General features: G+C 43.6%; 1 protein-coding gene across 2 annotated transcripts in view; it reads left to right on the plus strand.

Moving 5' to 3' along the window:
* LOC124606926 (arylsulfatase J-like) overlaps positions 1–17,011 on the plus strand; it is a 267,098-nt gene that overhangs the window by 100,096 nt on the left and 149,991 nt on the right. The window contains exon 2 of one of the 2 annotated variants that reach the window (XM_047139041.1): positions 2,294–2,322. The exons of the other annotated variant lie outside the window; for it this stretch is intronic. The gene's annotated coding sequence lies outside the window, so the exon portion shown is untranslated. The remainder of the gene's footprint in view (positions 1–2,293; positions 2,323–17,011) is intronic. 2 annotated transcript variants of the gene reach the window in all.

Below are 17,011 nucleotides of genomic sequence, written 5' to 3' on the forward strand. Positions count from 1 at the left end.
TTCAAAGGGCTCTAAACACTATGGAACTTAACATCTGAGGTCATCAGTCCCCTAGACTTAGAACTAATTAAACCTAACTAACCTAAGGGCATCACACACAACAATGCCCGCGGCAGGATTCGAACCTGCGACCGTAGCAGCAGCGCGGTTCCGGACTGAAGCGCTTAGAACCACTCGGCCAACGCGGCCGGCTCACATGGGTCACTCCTTCTATTCTGTTGCGAAGTTCCATGAAAAATTAGGCTGAATCTTATGTTATATTGTTGATTGCGTCAACTGAAACTTATTGCTTGACTTTTTTTTGGGTTTATAGACATTTTATTTTACCTGTTACTACTTGTATCTTGTAATTTCATGTAGTGACACGTTCCATGACTTGGAAATTTGCTCTTCAGTTCGGTCGTACGGAACTAGATGTGTAAACAACCAAACAAACCGCCAACAGCCTACATAAAATCGCAACTACGACGAAAAATTATAACTCATTATTCATTCATTTGAAATGATGGGTAGAACATGACTGCATTCAGTCAACGAATTAGCTTCCTAAACAACATCTTCAGGCATACTATTCTGAATGAAGCACTAGAACAGTAAATTTTGTTTAGCGTCCTCATTACTGTCTGAAGAAGCATCATTGTGAGTTTCTGCATAATCAAGACAGATGTCAACAAATTTTCTGGCGTTGTTAGCCTTATTTCTCCACAGTTTTACAGGACAGCGTCACTTAAAATGCAGATTCTCAATTAAACAGGTTCCCTGGTCGCAGACGGACCGCTCACTGTCCAGATTCAACGAAATATTCGTCCATTAGCACGCGAGGCGCTTGCTTGGCGGACCCAGCGTCGTGGCATCTCCGATTTGTTTATGCTCTGCTTGTGAGAGAACTCAGCAAGGTTAACATGCACGTGGTTGTCGCTATTAAGTTCGCTGCCTATACTCAGCATGCAGTGCTGAGAGGCTATGGTGATTGGCGAGACAATTCTTTTCGCCAGTATATGTTCCTACACGAAATGGAGAGCAAAATATCGAGAGCTTATTGAGCCATGGTATTTATCACATTAATATCGGGTCGTAGAAGGCGAACACCTTTAATTATTACTCTAAAATGGAGCAGTAGTAGCCCAAAAAGAGCAGCTTCATCAAAAGTAAACAGACTTAATGTCTGCTACTCAACTGAGTAGCCTCGAAACATGCCTCATTTCAGTAAGACATCAAGGCGCCGTCAGCAGGTAAAGAGGATTATTGTGACACCAGACAATTATTCTGTCTCAACTATTAGCTACAAGGAGACGCCGCTCCCCTGCCAAAGTTCGATGGCATTTGACAAAAGCATGAGTCGATATACAAACAAAATGAGTTGCAGAGACAATTCCCAAATCGTTGATTGGACGCGGAGGAGATGTGTAGTGGCCGGCTCGTTCGCCAGTCTTGACGCTTCTGGATTTTTTCTTGTGAGGATTCGTAAAAGACATTGTTTATAAAGAGTTTCCAACTACACCTGACGATATGCGAGAGAGAATTGTCAGAGTATGTGCTTTGACAAGTGATAAGAAACACCACTCAATCTATGATACGAATACTGCAGCACTGCGTTCATATCAATGATCATCACTTCGAACACCTTCGGTAAATGGATGTTCATGCCACCTTTTTAACCTTCGTTGGCCTTCAAACACCTTACTGTTACACATCACTGGATTCGTCTCGATAGCCGCTAACAGAAATTAAGTACCAAACTATAGCATCCCATTAAAAAAAAAAAAAGTTGACCTTCATATCTCTGACGCGACCCCACATAGCAACAAAAAACCAACATCATATTACGGCCCCCGTTGTCCCATGCAACATTCGTCCCACAAACTTTTCAGCTACTATCATACTTCCGGAATTATTCTAGGTGGCAATAGTTAGTGACTCACCCTGTATAATTGGGAGGAGGCAGGGGGGGGGGGGGGGGGGGGGAAGGGAGATTATCGCTAGCACTCTGTGCACACTTACTCCAGCAGTCACGCACACTTACATAAGCAATTAAACAGAGTCAGCACGTATCAGACAATATTTAACTTAATGAATGCATTCTGTGTAGCATGTTTACCATGCATTGCTATATGTCAGAATGAGACCAAATTGAAAAGTCCTGCGTAAAAAAGTTAACTTACATTTGCATTTTAAGATTACTTGAGTAACACATGCGAAAAACATCGAAACCATCAACTTCTAGCAACACGCTGTTCAGCGGTTTATTCATCACACATTATTAATAATAAAATGTTACCTTCTTTTGTTCCAGTGCCTGACGCACCGCACAACTTCCCTTGGGTAAGTTCATTCAACAAACTTCCAACATTACATTCGAGCACATGTGTAAAGCATGAATTTACTGCATGTAACAGTGCTTAAAAATTATTTGTCACAGAAATAGCTGTGGAATTAAGAGTGATCAAAACACTGAAGAGTGTTCTACTTTGGCAAGAGCACGTTGCCCGTGAACTAAATTAAATATTCACCCAATATTTTCGTGACTATAGCTTCGTAGGCTTACACGGCCGGAGTCAAACTTGAAGAAAACCTTTTTCAGTATTAGGCCACATTATTACAAAAGACTAAACAAGTAAGATGACGTTTCGAAGGACTTCGGAGCGGTGGCTAACTGCAGAGGGAGAAACAGCAGGTCCTTCTCGTTTTCAAGGAGGGTCGTCGAACAGACGCACACTCTGACATCGATCTGTTGTAAGGCACTAGAGCATTCTTTACGCTATCATATTACGAGATTTCTGTAGACCATAAATCTCCTCTGCAGCAATCGACCCGGGTTTCAAAAACAACGATGGTGTGAAACCCAGCACGCCCAGTTCGTCCACGAGATCCAGAAAGCAGAAGATATTGGCGCCCAGTTTGATGCTGTGTTTCTGCACTTCCGGAAGGCGTCCAACACAGCTCTGCGCAGCCGCGTAATGAACTAAATACGAGCAAAGCGGCGCGGCATACCAGACGAGCTGTGAGAGCGAATTGAAGATTGTAGAAAACAAAACACAGTACATCATTCTGAACATGTTCAGACGTAAGAGTAACCTCGGGCGTACCGCAAGAGAGTGTTACAGAATCCTTACTTTCCACAATATACACTGAAGAGCCAAAGAAACTGGTACACCTGCGCAATATCGTGTAGGGCCCCCGCGAACACGCAGAAGTGCCGCAACACGACGTGGCATGGACTCAACTAATGTCTGAAGTAGTGATGGACGAAACTGGCACCATGGATCCTGCAGAGCAGTTCATAATTCCGTAAGAGTACGAGGGGGTTGAAATCTTTTCTGAACAGCACGTTCAAGGCATCCCAGATAAGCTCAATAATGTTCATGTCTGAGGAGTTCAGCAGCCAGCGGAAGTATTTAAACTCAGAAGAGTGCTCCTAGAGTCACTCTGTAGCAATTCTGGACGTGTGGGGTGTCGCATTTTTCCGCTGGAATTTTCCAAGTCCCTCGGAATGCACAATGGACATGAATGGATGCAAGTGATCAGACAGGGTGCTAACGTACGTGTCACTTGTCAGAGTCGTATCAAGACGGATCAGGGGTCCCATATCACCCCCAACTGCACACGTCTCACATCATTACAGAGTCTGCGCGAGCTTCAGCAGTCCCCTGCTGACATGCAGGGTCCATGGATTAAATAGGTAGTTTCCATAACCGTACACGACCATCGGCTCCATACAATTTGATACGAGACTCATCCAACCAGCAACATGTTTCCAGTGATCAACAGTCCAATGTCGGTGTTGCGGGCCCAGGCGCGGCATAAAGCTTTGTGTCGTGCAGTCATCAAGGGTACAAGAGTGGGCGTTCGGCTCCGAAGGCCCGTATCGATGATGTTTCGTTGAATGGTTCTCACGCTGACACTTGCTGATGGCACAGCATCGAAATCTGGTGCAATATGCGGAAGGGTTGCACTTCTGTCACGTTGAACGATTGTCTTCAGTCGTATCCTTGCAGGATCTTTTACTAGCTGCAGCGATGTCGGAGATTTGATGTTTTACCAGATTCCTAATATTCATGGCCCACTCGTGAAATGTCCCTCAGGGAAAATCCCCACTTCATTGCTATCTCGGAGATTCTGTGTCCCATCGCTCGTGCGCCGTCTATAATACCACGTACAAACTCTCTTAAATCTCGATAACCTGCCACTGTAGCAGCAGTAACCGACGCAACAACTGCGCCAGACACTTATTGTATACCGCAGCGCCGTATTCTGCCTGTTAACATATCTCTGTATTTGAATGCGCATGTCTATACCAGTTTCTTTGGCGCTTTTGTGTATATAAATGACATAGTGGAGAACCTCGGAAATTCCTTGATGTTTTTTGCGGATGACGCTGTTCTGTACAGAGTAGTCACTGCGCTAGAAAATTGTAGTGAAATGCAGGAAGACCTGCAGGAGACCGACGCTTTGTGCAGGGATTGGTAATCGATCGTCAAGATGAATAAATCTAACTTACTGCGAATACATAGAAAGTAAAACCCGTTATCGTATGATTACACGAGTGCAGAACAATCACTGAAAGCTAACACATTCATTGCTCTGGAGTGTAATGACCACATAAAAGCAATCGTAGTAAAGCAGACGCCACACTGAGGAGGTAGCTTACAAAACCCTCGTTCGCCCAACAGTTGAATATCACTCGGCGCTTTGGGATCCGCACCAGATAGGACTGATAGAGGAAACAGATTAGATACACAGATGCGCAGCGCCTTTGGAACAGGTTCATTTAGTAAGCACGAAAGCGTCACAGCGATCATCAACCAACTGCAGTTGCGAACGCTGCAAGAGGTGCGTTCTCCATCACCGAACTGGTTTACTGTTAAAGTTCCGAGCCGACAAATACCTTGGTTCCTCCTATGTATACCTCGCGAAAAGGCGAGGCAGATAAAGTTAGACTCGAGCCACATTGAGGCTTCGCGACTGCTACGGTCGCAGGTTCCAATCCTGCGTCGGGCATGGATGTGTGTGATGTCCTTAGGTTAGTTAGGTTTAAGTAGTTCTAAGTTCTAGGGGACTGATGACCACAGATGTTAAGTCCCATAGTGCTGAGAACCATTTTTGAACATTGAGGCTTACCAGCAATTGTTCTGCCCGCGAACCATTTCCAGTTGAAACAGGCAAAGGGGTAAGTGATATACATAGTGGGGTAGAAGCCATTAAGGAGTGGTAAGATGCAGGGCTAACATGAATTTAGACGTCCTTTAAAACAAATTTATTAACAAACAGTTCTTAGTCAACAGTTATTAGAAAATGTATTGTCCGACACCTTTATTTTTTCTTTAAAGGATACCCATTACAAGGGTTACTCTTAATTAATGACATTTTCACTGTTCCAACATCAAGAGTAAAACACCGGTGATACGTAGCGCCAAATTTGACCCCAAAGTAATTATAACATGAAATAAAAGTGTCAACTATTTGTGATAAAAAAATTTAAAAAGCCCAAAACTACCTTAAAAATGCATGTAGTAACCTTTAAACAAATTTATAAGAAGAAACTGACAACAATTCAAACTTAAAAATAATAATCTAATAAATCCAATTTAACAAAAGCTCTTGAAATACGCAACCACAAATTTCAGCGGGACCCCATTATCACAAGTTTTGTACACACAAGTTTTTTTCATACCACAGTTTAAAATTTGCTCGTTTACTGTACAGTAGTACAGAAGAATTTCAAAGTAAGTTTAGTTGCAAAACTCCTTCAGTTCAATTACCAAAGGTAATTACTTAGCTCATGAACAAATCTTCAACATTAGAATTCATCCGCTGCTACCTCAGTGGGTTCACTGAGCCGTAATCTTGCAATCTTACTTTACTTCACACGTCGGTCTTGCACACACTTCCTGGCAAATCATTACACACATCATTAAATTGACGTGATAAAACCTGAAACATAAATTAATTACCACTGGTCCCACAGATGCATACAAATAATGGGCCCCACAGGGCAAACTCAATTACAACTTCTAAGATGAACAGTTAAAACAAAGAGACCAGTCAGGAAATAGTAGAGCTAATGGCATTCCACAAGGGCAGACTGAATTACAATTTTGCAAGACGAAGAACTAAAACTCAGAGATGGGCAAGTACTCAATAATAAAGTTACTCATCTTAACATGGAGTTATCCAGTCCCCGTGTGCCAATGCAACCAGGCCGCTGTGACGGTATAGTGACGGCTGCACAGACATCCAACCGTTGCTTTAAACGCTGATCTTCTTCCGGCAACACCAGTACTGTGCAACCGAAGCGCTCTTGCGTGCAAAAGGGGAGCTCCTTTCCAAATTGCAGCTTTTCAAACAACGGCTCTGAACAACAAGTAGCCCGCGCTATCACTCCAGTTGCGGCGAAGTCGTTTTCCGGCACATACATAGACTCCCACCAGCTCGCCACCTTCCTCATGCCGCTGCTAACTCAACTCCTGTCGCTGTCCGTCACACGCCGCCTCGAGGACCACATTCGCACCACGAGCATCTCTGGAAAACAGATTCTACACAACCAGCGATTCCACCAGAGGGGCACAAATCTGTGGCAGGTTTCAACGCACGGAACAATACAGACGGTCCTCTTCGCCACATACCGTAAGGTGGATTGTGAAGTAGAGCTGTTGACGTAGATGTAGATGATCACAAATTGTTCGATTCGCGGGAGAGCGTCAAGGAAAAGCAGCACATTTCGAATTAGAGGAGTCTAAAGGTAGACGCCAATTATCACACGAAAAGCTATTTACAAATTTTTCAAGAATCACTGCTGTTGTTGTGGTCTTCAGTCCTCATGCTGGTTTGATGCAGCTCTCCGTGCTACTCTATCCTGTGCAAGCTTCTTCATCTCCCGGTACCTACTGCAACCTACATCCTTCTGAATCTGCTTAGTGTATTGATCCCTTGGTCTCCCTCTACGATTTTTACCCTCCACGCTGCCCTACAATACTAAATTTGTCATCCCTTGATGCCTCAGAACATGTCCTACCAACCGATCCCTTCTTCTAGTCAAGTTGTGTGACAAACTCCTCTTCTTCCCAATTCTATTCAATACCTCCACATTAGTTATGTGACCTACCCACCTAATCTTCAGCATTCTTCTGTAGCACCACATTTCGAAAGCTTCTATTCTCTTCTTGTCTAAACTATTTATCGTCCATGTTTCACTTCCATACATGGCTATACTCCATACAAACACTTTCAGAAACGACTTCCTGACACTTAAATCAATACTCGATATTAACAAATTTCTCTTCTTCAGAAACGCTTTCCTTGCCATTCCCAGTCTACATGTTATATCCTCTCTACCTCGACCATCATCAATTATTTTGCTCCCCAAATAGCAAAACTCCTTTACTACTTTAAGTGTCTCATTTCCTAATCTAATTCCCTCAGCATCGCCCGACTTAATTCAACTATATTCCATTATGCTCGTTTTGCTTTTGTTGATGTTCATCTTATATCCTCCTTTCGAGACGCTGTCCATTCCATTCAGCTGCTCTTGCAGGTCCTTTGGTGTCTGTGACAGAATTACAATGTCATGAATCACTATTAGATGAATAATTAAGGAATACAGCCATTTGTGTATCACTCCCGTATGGACCGTAGGGCGAGACTGGAGCAATTACAGTGGACAAAGAGACATTTAAACTCCCATATTACCAGCGTTCCAGGCACGAAATGAATGAGAAGAAACGCTAATGTTCTTTGCAGTGGTTTGCAAAGTATGCGTGTAGGTTTAGATGGAACACAACTTCCTCGTTCCGAGTCTAGAAGTTACGAAGGGAAGTGATGTCATTGGAAAGGCGTCCGGTTCCCAAAATACCACGGACCCTAATGGGGAAGTCGTGAGTCAACATGCAGTTCCGCGGAAATGGACGGGACTGGACGTTATGCAACGCAGTCGAAGGCGTCGGCCGTTCCATTCCCCGCACAGTACGACACAAGGCGCGGGCGGCCGAACCGGGCCGGACACACGCGACTGCGGAATTGGCTGGCAGCGGGCGAGGTGCTTAATCTCTCGATCGACAAGCGCCCGCCGGAATGGACATAACGGGACAGCAGCGGCAATCTGACACCGACACCGCTTCGTTCCGTAACAGCCGAGCGGCGCTCAAGGCCGCACCGGCGTAACCCAGCGGCCGCCGTTCGTCCCTGCCTCGCAAATCCTGGAGACGGCGGGGTCTCAGTATCACCTGGTGCTTAGTGACTTTGCTTGCGTTGGGAGTAACTCTCATTCAAAACGCAACGTTCTCGGTATGCTCTCGGTGTCATGTCAACGCCGTGTGTGCCTTTACAGTTAGACCGCAAGGGTTGTCCACCTCCCCCCTCCCCACCCCCCCACCCCCCACCTATGGCTCCACTGCGTGGGCCACGATTAGTGCCTCCCCGATGCAGAACCTCCAGCCCCTGCACAATAAGGTGCTTCGGTAGAGCCTGCATGCACCCTCTCCCTCCCCCCCCCCCCCCCCCAGCCCCACGAGGGCAACTACCCTCCACGAGGAATCAAGCATGATAATTCAGAAGACGTCCATTCAAGAGAAGGGAAGGTGTCTCTACGACAAAATGGATGCCCTGCGCGACACGGTCGCTGGCTTACAAAACATTGGCACCACGACTTCCCGGCACTGGCACCGCCAACCTGTTCCTCTCACCATCCTTGAGGATTCAGATTAGAACATGGCTAACAACAGCCCTGTTACGGCCACTAATGAAATGTCAGTCTTGATACGACAACTCGATATGTACCGACCATCATACGACCACCAACATTAGCACCTATGTAGTTGTGATACATATTACCTGCTACCTTGGACTTCCAACGTCGGAGGGTGGTATGGGACTTCAAATACCACCGCCAGACCCAAGACGTGCACCCCAAAGATGTCACTGGAATAACATCGTTATAGGATAGAACAAATTTACCCTTACGCTAAGACAGTAAGAATGAGACCCACCGATGATTTAGGAAAAAACGACACTTTGTCTATGGAGTGGGTGATTGATTCTTTTGTAAAATTTTTTTTTGTTTTATAAGAACGTAGGCTTACGCGGCCGGTGCCATAGTAATTAAAATTGTTCAGGGCACGAGGAAGGCCGTTGCAATTCGGCCGAAAAGTCGGTTTTAGTTTATTATTGTTGTTAGTTTTTAGCAATGACGCGGCATAATACCCAGAAGAATTTTAATCACTATTTTTTTGTTTATTTCTAGACACAATCACACTCTTATGGCGCAGTCATAACCGGTTTCGGCCGTACAATGACCATCTTCAGATGCTAAAGGCGGTATACACTGAACACAGGTTCATGCGATGACTCTGAATCTCAACGTAAAAAAAAAAAAAAAAAAAGAACACCAGCATAATGAGGGTGCCCCATTGTCATCACATCAAATCAGCATTACACGTGGTGCTAGACTCACGAGGGAAACTTTCCCTAGCACCCCCCCTAGATTTAGTGGTAAGATGACCTAGTGGAAAGCCTGTTAAAAACTAAAAATAGAACAAGCATTCAAACAGGAAAAGGTGTACTGAGCTGTGGAAACAAAAGCATAGTTGAAACACTGAACGGTCCAAGCTTAACAACTGCATACATTTTTAGACAACATAGTTGTATGGAGATAAACAGCGATTAATTTACTTATAATCAATTATTCAAACTGACAGTCACACTCACATTATTTATTTTGCCGCCAACCGGTTTCAACCCGCGATGGGGTCATCTTCAGGGCAATTTACACCATTTGGTCGCTCGATGGAGTCGTCACCCCGCCTGTGCACGGTTGGTAACTATCAGATAGTTACCAACCGTAAACAGGCGGGGTGACGACTCCAGCGAGCGACCAAATGGCGTAAATTGCCCTGAAGATGACGTATCTGATAGTTACCAACCGTGCAGACGCAGGGTGACGACTCCAGCGTGCGACCAAATGATGTAATTTTCTCTGAGCATGAGCCCATCGCGGGTTGAAACCGGTTGGCGGCAAAATAAATAATGCGAGTGTGTCAATTTGAACAATTGATTAACAACTGCAATATTGAAGGTGTTGTGAATTGGCAGGAGCCAATTCACGGATTTTGGAGGAAGCCGAAAGGCACGCGTTAAAGCTCACGCAAACTGGCGTGAGGTCTGGAACAGGACAATGTAATTAATATAGCCAATAAGGTACGTTGCTGCTAGAATACTTAACTTTTATCCGTAATTGGTGTACATCGCTCTTGACGGTACATAATTACAATCTCAATATAACTGGTAATGGCGCCTTGCTAGGTCGTAGCAAATGACGTAGCTGAAGGCTATGCTAACTATCGTCTCGGCAAATGAGAGCGTAATTGTCAGTGAACCATTCCTAGCAACGTCGGCTGTACAACTGGGGCAAGTGCTAGGAAGTCTCTTTAGACCTGCCGTGTGGTGGCGCTCGGTCTGCAATCACTGACAGTGGCGACACGCGGGTCCGACGTATACCACCGGACCGCAGCCGATTTAAAGGCTACCACCTAGCAAGTGTGGTGTCTGGCGGTGACACCACAGAAGGAGGCCAGGTTACCACGGCGTTATGGTTAAGTGGTCACGTTGTTGAAGTGGGAAGCGGAAGAGCCGTGTTCAAATGTCTCTCGTGCCATTCATTTTCATTTTTTTTTTTTCACAATATTACGAACTGTCCGTCCGGCCATTGAAATGTTTATTCTCTTTCGGTACTCTTGGCATTTGTCATAATGTACACTGGTTACAGAATATGAATCACGTGGTAAGAATACGTTACCGTCACAAGTTAACATGATGAATAGTAAGAGCAAGCGAGATACCACAAAGACGTCTCACAGAAATGAAAACAACGATTAAACGGGTCTGAACTATGTTACAACATGTAAGAGGTATGCGCTATATGGGCTGCCTGCAACAGGCAAGACTTAGGAGAGTCTCTGACCAGAGAGCAGTATGTAGTTAGTTGTTGCTTGTCGCTAGTCGGCAGTAGTCTGCAGGAGTCTCTGCTAGTGTGTAGTAGTCTGCGTGAGTCGGCAGTAGTCGGCGGTAGTCTGCGCGTGTCTGCTTGTGGACAGTCTGCTCAGGTCGGGACTCTGGAGGATGAGTATTATTCTAGAAGGTAAAGAAGCAGCCTTGCGCATATCTAGTAATGTATGTTGACTGTCATTCAATTTCATTTAAAAAATGCCCCAATAATAATTTTTATAATATAAAGTAATTGTTTTTGAAAAAAAGGATTCATTTCAATTTAAAGATTTTTTCCAATGCATAATTATTCCTTTCACGAATCACAAAGCATAGGCCAGCATTGCACGAAGCTGTGCCGAAAACTTTTTTATGTAAGAGCAGATATATTTGCAGTTTTTACTGAGGTAAGAATTTTTGTTCTTTATTCAGAATACAGGGCCGAGGCGCAGCGTTGCTGTCGTCCTAAAATTTACCAGGTTACTGAATTTTTTTAATTATTTTGGTGTTTAGGAATTTTTCTGTTTCTAACTTAACATTGAATGAGAAAAGAATTTTGTGGGTACATTGAATGTGAATGCATTTCTGCACGGAGATAATAAATGGGAACCAATTTTGTTCAGAGGTTACAATATTTAAAATTCATTTAATTATTATTTCCGTGGGGAGTTTACACTTGGTTCATCATTTAATTAATATTTTTGTGGGGAGGTTACAAACAAAGGAATTCAAGAGTCAATAGTTCGAAATCGGAACGCAACTTCAAAAAAGGTAAAAACATATGTTTTGACAGAGCACAGAGAATCTGTATGATTGTGACACTATTTCATTTATTTGTTGCAGCTTATGTGACAAGCTATTATCTTTTCATCTTTTCCTTGGAAGTGATCACATTTACATTCACACGAACACCTAAATCGGGGAAGGAAGCATATCTCACTCACCTACCCGGCGTACAAGTTAGGTGCGTCGATAAGAGATTCCTATCACATGACACACGTACCGTCACTAATGCCGTGTAGACACACTAGACGTGTTTTTCGGTGGAAGATTCAGTTGACTTGTCGCCTTGTCATCAAACGTTTGCGATTCCCATACGACAACCACTTCCGTTCGGCTGCTAATAGAATAGTTGTGCAGAATCAACTGTCGTTATAGATCTCTTCCTTACTCCTCGCTGTTGCAAATGGACGTTACACCCCGACACAGACACAACTGTTAATACAGCGAACATCGGAAAAAAACACCTCACCACGACATTAGTGCTCAGTGAGGCTGCTCTATATTACACTTCTTGTCCTTCGAAAGTTAACAGTCTTTTTTTGGTTTTTTTTCACAATTCATTACTCCTTCTTCCTGTTTCTATGCTTGATCTGCGTTCAGGTTTTGACGGGCTATGCACTGGGCCCTCTTACCATTAAATCTGAGAGGTGTGGAATGGGAAGTTCCCCTTGTCAGTGGCTGGACAGAGTTTATCGCGGATCCAATGCTACCGGCTGAGTTCGTATTCGGAGCGGAGTGAAGTGTCGTATTGTCAATTTCAAACGCATGTGGTACGGCCTTTTCCTCAAGCAGCAGGAAAGTAGGCAGAGACGCTATCTTAAAGTACCAATCTCGTGTACTCAAACATACTCGTGATGTATGATGATATTTTGAAGAAAAACGGGATGATGGTGGTCCTCTTGCACCTTTCCCGGTAGTCATCGTACGAGTAACGCTCAAACTGAGGCATGTGTTTGACAGTAACAGGCGTCTTTTACCCAGAAATGTACTATTTGCCTGTGCTAGTCTGCTTTTTATATCCTCCTTGCTCCGTCCATCATGTATTATTCCGCTTTCGAGATAAGAGTATTCCTTCACTTCGTCTACATCCTGACCCCCAATTTTGATTTTAAGTTCAACTTTAATGTCATTTCTGCAACACCACAATACTTTCATGCACAGGTAAACAAACTCGCATACACTGGACTGTTATACTTTTACTTTGGGATGTAACGTCCTAGAAATAAATGAAAAACTGTTCCCATCCAACTGTTCTGACCAAGGACTTCGGGAGGGTTAGAAGGCAACTGGCGGAACTAGAAACCCCTTCCGCACTCAAGAAGCGTATGTGTGTGTGCGTGTGTGCCTTTGTGTATATGTGTGTGCATTTAAACTAAGAGAAAACAGGATGACACGCCGAATGGATGCTAGAAGAAACATTAACAGAACTCAGATTCCCCAGAAACAAATACCACACTCAAAGCAATTTATTAAGCAAGGTGTCACCTACTGAAGAATCTAACCATGAAACCATAGGACGAATATAACACCTTAACCTTTTAGGTCACCTAACAGAAAACAAAAGTGACAAGTCAGAAAGTGCTACCATAGGTGAAGCAATGGACGAAAACAGACTAAAATAAACAGGTTCGCAAACGAGATTTTTTTAAATACCGGTAGCATTTTCATTGCATTTTTTGCTAGAATCGTAATTTCTGCGTCGTACGTTAAGATTAGATGAACATATTAGTTGAAGGCATTCCGTTTTTATAGGAGTTTTTAACTTGAAGGCAGCTGTTAATTTATCATCCACTCCAAGTTTTTTTCGCATTCTTGCATCAAGATTAGTTGTATTTTCATCTCATTTAACCTTGTGTGACCTGATTTGGTTCTATTTTTCCCATCGTTTTCCTTTCCAATAGTGCATCTGCAGTCCGAACGTGGTCGGAATGTCAATATATCAAGTGTATTTAACAGAGAATAAAAAATATGCAAGCAGCATTTCATTAGGATGCAGTAATGAATGCCCCTAGTCAGTTTGATTCGCAAATAATGAAAGTGAGAATGACTCTTTTGAAGTTTAATATCATTCACCAAATGAACAACTCTTTCAACAACTATGATAAGATTCTTGACACACTCCTGGGCTACTTTGTTGTTGGTCTCTCAAGGTAAGCAGGGACGGAACAAGAATCACACGTTTTCCTTTTTCTTACGTAAACTGTTACTTTAATAAGTTAAGTGGCCAACTAAATAGTCTGCATTTAGCAGCCACTTAAAGCAACAGGTGTACAGTCTTTGAGCAGGCAGCTTTAATACTTCATGAGGTTCAATTAAGAGCGAAGGTCAAGCAGTTGGAAACTGTAGATGAAGCACTTGCTTACTCATTTTTTTTCTCGTCTGAGTGTGGCTCAGACGCCACTTGTTCTTAAATTAACACGTTCATAAGGAAACCTCAATAAATCCGTACTATTTAGCAGACAATCTATCAACGCGAGACTTTCACACAATGATTAGCCGTCAGTGTCCCGTCAGTGGTGAGTGAATTAGGGACATAGCTCATGTTCAGATGGAGAAAGAAAATCGGCCATGTCTTTTTGAAAGGAACCATCCCGGCATTTGCTTGGAGTGGTATGTGGAAACCACGGAAAAGGTAAACCCGGATGGCGGACCGGGATATAAACCGCTGTTCTACCTCACACAGTATCAACAACCATGAATAGTCGTAGTCTATGTGTAATCTGCTTCAGGAAAGTCAGCTACTTATACAGGTCTCTAAAAGTTACGAGTTCTAGAATACGACCAGCGGGCTGCGTCCTTCCAAATGTTTCTCAATACTTGGACCAGTCATAGCGGAACAGTATCAAGCAGTAACTTTGTTTCCCGAATACCCAATGGGTAACCGGTTTTAATCGAAGAAGGATGGAGGTTCTTGATCAGCAATGAATTCAACATTCTTTGTCTCTTTCCTTTTCATTTTTCATTTCGAGCACTTTCCCTCATGAAATCGCAGAGAGTTTTAAGTTAGAGGGAATATCAATAAGATCAAGAAGAACGCACAATTGTCTTATCGTATTAACGGCGATAAGCACTGCTGCCGTTATATATGAGAACGAACAGAAAACCGGCGAATATTATTTACGCTATTCGTTGTTGGATTAGAATTTTCACTTTTTGAAAGTTGTTCAAAAAATAGTTCAAATGGCTCTGAGCACTATGGGACTTAACATCTTAGATGAACAGTCCCCTAGAACTACTTAAACCTAACTATCCTAAGGACACCACTCACATCCATGCCCGAGGCAGGATTCGAACCTGCGACCGTAGCAGTCCCGCGGTTCCGGACTGTAGCGCCTAGAACCGCACGGCCACAACGGCCGGCTGAAAGTTGTTGAACAAATCGTTCCGTTGCATTATCGAAATCACTATAAATCAATCACAATGGCTGGATGATGAGATGAAACCTGCTCATTAAGGATGAAACTCAAGTGCAGCCACATCTCTTAGCCGAAGACAGAAATTTCTTTTCGATAACACATGATGGAAACGCGGAATGGAAAACAACATAGCGTATGACCTGTTGTTTCTGTCGCTAGGTTGCAATTTGCTCTCTCATAGGAGCACCAGTCAATGAAAAAATGATTTGAGCATTCATGTAACGAATTAACTGCCACCCACGATCGAAGAAGTCGACAGCCTTAACAAGTTCTTGCAACATCATGCCTTTTCCCTTGGAAATTGCAGCATCTGATCATTTGCTGACAGATTCTAATACCACACTCGCATATTACACATCAGTTTGGCAAGCTCACTGCCTCGTTAGCGTTGAGTCTTTGATAATGCCATCAACTGTGTGAAAAAATCTCGTCCCACATGCTGTGTCCAACACTGTGTTGAATATCTAATATTTCATAGCCTCCATCATAGGACGATGATGACCTTAACTCGATGTTTCGTGATAATTTGGCTTGTATTCGGCACAAGCGAACTGCCAGAGGTGAAAATGCAGTAGACTTGAATGCATCACCCTCATATTCCTAACCTTGTGTCTGATGTTGTGGTGTCGTGTAAAACGATTGTCAAATCGGTTGCTGAGACTATCAAAATGGTTCAAATGGCTCTGAGCACTATGGGACTTAACATCTGAGGTCATCAGTCCCCTAGAACTTAGAATTACTTAAAGCTAACTCACCTAAGGACATCACACACATCCATGCCCGAGGCAGGATTCGAACCTGCAGCCGTAGAGGTCGCGCGGTTCCAGTCTGAAGCGAATAGAACCGCTCGGCCACAGCGGCCGACTGCTGAGACTATCCTTTCCCTTCTAAAACACTAGTATGTCCCAGTTCATCGTGCAGTGTACACTTTTCTCAAAACACCTCCTGGCCTGCGCACCAAAGTTTTGCATATGTCAACGATTTGGGAAAGGAGATGGCCCCCTCCGGTATCTAAATATGAATCGGTAATTGTAAGTCTGAGATACACTAAACGTCCTGAAGTAGATCTGTCATTGGCATTACGGAGAATGAGAGTGTCCATATACAGTTCTACCGAAATACGGTTAATCCGGGGCCTTCGCTGAGTGGGCGAATGATTACGTTTCAAAATGCCTATTTCCTCAGAAAGAGTAACATAAGTCTTATTAATCGAACACGTTATCACAGCCACCCAAAGTGAGTTAAGGCAGTGCATTAAGCTTTGGTAAATTCGGCGGAGCTTTAGAAGCCAGGAACTAAAAACAAACTGATGAAAACTTCTCGGGTTATTAGTCGAGTCGTGGCGTCGTACTGTTAGAACGTTTCATCGAATTTCCTGCTCGTCATCATCAGGCTAATAACCGAAAAAGATTACGTCAATTAATTTCGCCGACAAATCCTACAGTCCCATATAATAACAAACTGTTCATTAAGGCTATTCATTTTCTCGGATATGAGAGATTCAGTCGGAGCATAGCAATACCTTGGACTTACTACGTTACCCTTCTTGTCCCAAACTTTCGTAGACACTTTCTCTGTGGCATAAAAACGGTTTCACTTCGTGGGTAGAAAGTGATGCAGTGATCAAAAACGTCCCAGTCACTCTTGAAAGAGTGCCGCTAGTGGCGGAGTCTGCAGAAGTTGACAGTGGAACCGTGAGTGAGAAGGGGGATTGTTTGTACATTCTCACAGCAGCGGTCCTGTCACGAGGTTGTCATACCGGTACTATCACCGCGAGGGTGCGTGTCTCCTGAAAATTCAAATAATCTTCTGTGACGGTGTTAGGTGAAAACTGGCTG

Source organism: Schistocerca americana, chromosome 3, assembly GCF_021461395.2.
Source record: "Schistocerca americana isolate TAMUIC-IGC-003095 chromosome 3, iqSchAmer2.1, whole genome shotgun sequence".
NCBI classification, from domain to species: domain Eukaryota; kingdom Metazoa; phylum Arthropoda; class Insecta; order Orthoptera; family Acrididae; genus Schistocerca; species Schistocerca americana.